Source organism: Phalaenopsis equestris, unplaced genomic scaffold (genome assembly GCF_001263595.1).
Source record: "Phalaenopsis equestris unplaced genomic scaffold, ASM126359v1 Scaffold232797, whole genome shotgun sequence".
NCBI classification, from domain to species: domain Eukaryota; kingdom Viridiplantae; phylum Streptophyta; class Magnoliopsida; order Asparagales; family Orchidaceae; genus Phalaenopsis; species Phalaenopsis equestris.
This window is the reverse complement of record NW_018250758.1, coordinates 315,400-320,800: the sequence shown is the minus strand read 5'-3', so window position 1 is coordinate 320,800 and position 5,401 is coordinate 315,400.

The following is a 5,401-nucleotide window of genomic DNA, read 5'->3' as shown; positions in this document are numbered from 1 at the left end:
TTGTAAAACTCAACATATTTTAACAAATCAATTGGCCAGATTGAAAGTAAATTAAGATCGAAGTGAAAGATCATCATAATTTCTTTAACATTTTCATGGCTCAACCAATTCAAATCACCATTTCACAAATCTCAAGACAAGGAGAAAGACAGAAAACTACTCAGATCTCATTGGGAAAACACAATAAAACTCGGAATTCATACAGATAATCTAGGTCATACAAACTACAATAATAAATAAACTTATACCTAATTTCTCCCCAAGAAAACTCCTCAAAGCTCCTCTGAATCTCTTCCTTTCTTTATAACACACAGAATTCCTCTTCTAAGCGGCAAGGAACAAGAAATCTCTCACTTTCCCTCCACTCTTATAATATCTTGAAGAATTCCTCACAATTTTGACACTCTAGTAAATTTTTTATACACTAATGGACTAATTTTTTGCCAAAATCTTCTTTTAAAGTTGTGGATGAGCTTTCCCAAGAGTTGCCTAAGCATCCCTTCAAAATTTTTCCTCATCCAAAGCCTAGTTGGACATAACCGCCGAGCTCTCCATTGGCAGACCTTCTTAACGAATTAATTATGGAGTCTCGGGAAATTCTCATCGTCGGCGCCGTTAGGCTCGTCATCGACTCCCTTGTTCAATTCTTCACATTTCTGGTCCTTTTTGCTCAAAATTCGCTCCTTTCTGCATCTTTTTCGCTCCTTTCTTCTGGTCCTTTTTGCTCAAAATTCGCTCCTTTCTGCATCTTTTTTCTCCAATGACCTTAATTCATCATTCCTACAACAAAAAGTGCAATATCATCTTCTTTAAAGTGCAATATCATCAAAAACAGTATAAAATAGGTTTGAAAATCTCAACATATTTTTTTTGGTCATTTTGATCAATATGATTCATCTTTAGAGTCTTTCTAATCAGAATCAAGGATAATCATTTGAACATTAAACTCATCAATTTATTCTTATTTTTTCAACTCCCACATTTGTGCTCGTAAAATCTACAGTAGGTTTGATAACAATTGAGATATATGTTTGTAGTTTGTGTTGAATAGCATATTAAGTCACAAGCTTTTAACTTGGTCAAATGTGCTCAAAATTTTATAATATGGATTTGTTCTTTGAGCAAAATTTTAAGAGCTTTTTTGGGGTGGAGATTAATGCATGTGTAACGTGTGCTAGTAGTTATTGAAGAGGTATGGCTCTAAGGAGTCTCAAAAGTGAGTGAATTCCTTAATCTAGACTTGTATGACACTTAGGTTGACATCAAATGGGCACTTGGCTTCATAAAATTAGAAAGGACTTGGTTGTAGTTGACACCAAATTGCCATTGCTGATTTTTTTCTAGGGAGAGCAAAGAAAAAATTATTGTATATACAATGGCCTTAAAATCACTTTGAAGTATTATGTAACTAAATCTTGAGAAGAAAATAGGACAGAAATAATGAAATTTATTAAAAAACTAAAACAAGCAATGAGATAGATGCCCTAAGTAGACTTGGATGAAGTCCTGATACTTTATTGTCTTTATGCTATAATTTCTTAGAAGGATGTTGAGACCACGTTGAACGCACAACTTCACCCCATTTTTATCTTCGTGTTTTACCTCTCTTTCATAGAACCTACTCAAGAAAAACAAGGAAAGAAATAAAAAAATTTGTTGCTATAGCAAATAATTTCATCATCTGCATTTTCTTAGCTAATATTACAAATTTGTATATGTCCTTTTAGAGGCCACTACTAACAAATTGTGGGAATATCATAGTATAACAAGTATGCATAACAAAAATATAACAAACTATAGCCATTGTGCTAAGATGACAACATATGGAAATATATTTACTTCCCTATAATAACCTTCATCAAGGCGCTCCCTGCCTCAATAGGACCTGATTTAAGTGACTCAATCTGTGTAGTAGCATCATTAGGAGGATGATAAGAATACAAATCTTAAACTTTGAAGGTGAATGAAGTGGATTAGGTTGTAGCCTTATGATGTATGCGTTGTCATTAAGGTTTTAAAATACAACAGTATGTCCAAATTTTTGTAGGATCACCTTAGAATATGCCATGTGAAAACAATTCCTTGCGCATTCTAATCATAATGAGGCCACCCGAATAAAAAACCTTGCAACATCATTGGTTGACAGCCTGTTGTTTGTAGTTACAATTAGAATAAATTAAATTGGATTGAACTTCTTGAAGCAAACGGGTAGCATCTTCAACCATGGAAGGAACTTCGCTCTTACACATGGGTAACACAACAACATCTACAATATGATTGTGTGCTTTTGTATAAATAATATTAAAGGAACTCTTTCTAGTGGAACTATTAGTCAATGAATTATATGCAAATTTTGGTTGTACCAAAAGGATATCCCATTGTTTTGCATGGTCTTGCACAATGAAACAAAGTTTTTTGCCAAGAATATAATTGACAACCTCAGTCTGCCCATCCGTTTGTAAATGATTGGCAAAATTTAGCTGAGTGTGGTTCGTAATTGTTTCTAATGCTCTCTGAAGTAATAACTAATAAATTTCACATTATAGTTAAATGTGAGGCTCAAGGAACTCAAAGCGAGCGAACAATATCAAGCTAAGTGAATAGCATCTAACATTTTTTTACAAGCCACAAATTGTGTCATTTTTCAAAATTAGTTAAAAATGATAATGATTGAATCAACTTCCCTTTTTTTTTGGTAAGCCCAAGATAAAGTCCAAGCTAAGGTCTTCCAATGCAGAACTAAAATATGTATATAATCTAATATTTTGATTAGTACCTTTATAACTTTGACAAACGAAACACTTCTATTCGGAGACATCCCTCCGCAACCGAGGCCAGAAAAATTGTTCTTGTAGCAGAACCAATGTCTTGTCATGCCCAACTTGAAAAGCTAAGTCTCTGATGTGTAAGACTTTTATAAGTTGAACTCTTAAGGATGTGTCTGAAATACATAATTTGTTCCCTTTAAATAAATAGTCATGACAATTTAAATAATTTTTAATCGTACGGGAAGTATTGCACTGACTAAATGGAAGAGATGTCTCAATCTTCAACATACATCTCTTTAGTGGATTCATGGACCATTAATTCAGTTTCTAAAGTGTAAAGGGCTGATCTCCTACAAAGTGCATTTTCCAATGGATTTTGAGCTCCCGACTTGTGTTTCAACACAAAACTAAACTTACGGAGCAATAGAACTCACAATGCAAGCATGCGATTCATAGTTTTTTGCAAGAAGAGGAACTGTAAGGCTTGATGGTCACTACAAAACACACAATTCTGGTGAACAGCAGTGTTCCCATTGTTTGAGAGTTCGAACAACTACATATAGTTTCTATTGATAAATAGTCCATTGTTGTATGGCAGACTTGAATTTTTTTCTAAAAAGTGCAATCAAGAGCTCTTACTCTTCAGTTAGGATAGCCTTATTTTAATATTTGAAGCATTGATATCAACTTCGAAAGTTTATCAAATTCTGGAAGAGTCAAAATTTTAGCTCTCGTAATGGCTTCTTTTATGATTTCAAAGCTACATGGTTGCTTAGGGTGTCAATATGGGTTAGTGGGTTGGGTTTGGGTCTGACTCCAAAAATACTCGACCTAAATAGAGTCAATATGAACTCGATCGAATAATAAACGAGTCGAAAGCTAATACCCAAACTCGACCCCAACCTAAGCTTGACCCGCTAGCCCGAATCCAACCCGAACATTCATGCTTACTCATGTCATCTTTGGTTTTTGGGTTCAACTTGAAACTGAAAAGAATAATAAATGGGTTAAATTCTCCTACCCAAATCCGACTCAAAAAATATTTAGGTCAACCCTAACTCAAAATTTTTTAGCAGAGTTTGTGTTGTGTTGGCTTATCGAGTCAATTTTTGACACCCCTAGTGGTTGCTCGTAACTTCAATCTAAAGTTTTGGACTTCAAATGGTTTTTCACGAGGGGCATAATGTTGTTAAACCCACATGTAAATTGACGATAAAAATTAGCCAATCCATGGAAACACAGAACTGCAAAAAGAGAGGCAAGCATCTACCATTCTTGAATGATCCAAGTTTTTTGTGGATCGATCTTAAGTCCTCCTATCGTTATAATAAAGCCACGAAAATGAATGTTTGAAAAAATTAACACGCATTTTAAAATGTATAGAAAAAGCTTATGAGTTCTTAGAACTCTAAAGATGTGTGATAAACAATGTATGTGGTTTTTGAACAAAGAGTTGTATACAAGTATATTGTCGAAGTAAGCATCACAAAAAACTCCTAGAAATATTTTTTTTACCTCATTCATGAGTCGTGTGAAGGTCTTAGATGTGTTAAATAAGCCACAAAACCTGAACTTCCACTCATACAATCATTCTCGTGTTTTGAAGATTGTTTTCCATTCATCTCCCAAACAAATCAGTATTTGATAATATTCACTTCGTAAGTCAAGTTTAGGAGAATACTTAGCTCAAATAAGTTTATCTAGCATGTCTTCTACTCTTAGCATAAAAAATTGATACTTGATAGTAATTTTATTAGTGACTCAACTATCAACACACACTTCCAACTACAATATTTATTGTAAACTAAGAGTACAGAGACTGCACAAGGACTTAAGCCATGTTCAATTAATTATTTAACCAACGAGTCATCAACCATAACTTGTAAAATCTAATGCTCTTTTGGGTTCATTCAATAGTGCGGTGGGCTACACAAGAAAACATGGTGTACAAAGTCAATTTGGTGTCAAATCTTATGGAAAGGAGGTAGTCCCACTATCGACACTAGAACATTGACGAGTTGTTAAGTTGTCAGCTGTTATGATGGATATCCTAACACCCATTTTGATTTAATTTAATATATATAATTTAGAAAAAAATATTATTTTGAATTTTTTAAAATAGAAGACCGAGCCGATCTCATATCCCCAGTTGTTTAAATAAACGATCTTAATACCGTAAGCAATGTATCTACCCCGAAGTACAAACACACTACTTATTGGTAAGACTTGATTAAATAAACTAAAAATTGTATGACATCCGTTTAATTCTGCGAAAACATTTTAATTATAAGACAAAAATGTTTAATTCTGTTGTTTTGTGATGTTTGTGATTAAATTTTGAGTTGTCTTACATTTTGAATGTTGTGGCGGTGAATTTTATCTTGGTTGATTTTAGTTTTTATTTTGGTTTCAGTTTTGTAGCTATCGTAAAGGTTTTAGTTTTCATGCAGGGTGACATCATTATTTAACATGCAAGCTCGAAACAAGAAGTATAGAAAGGTAAATTCATTAATCTAAAAGTGTACCTGGCGAGTTTCCTCATTCCTCAACCTGAAACTTCAGTACTTGCATATATATATATATATATATATATATATATATATATATATAATTTTGCAGGAATTAAAGCATGC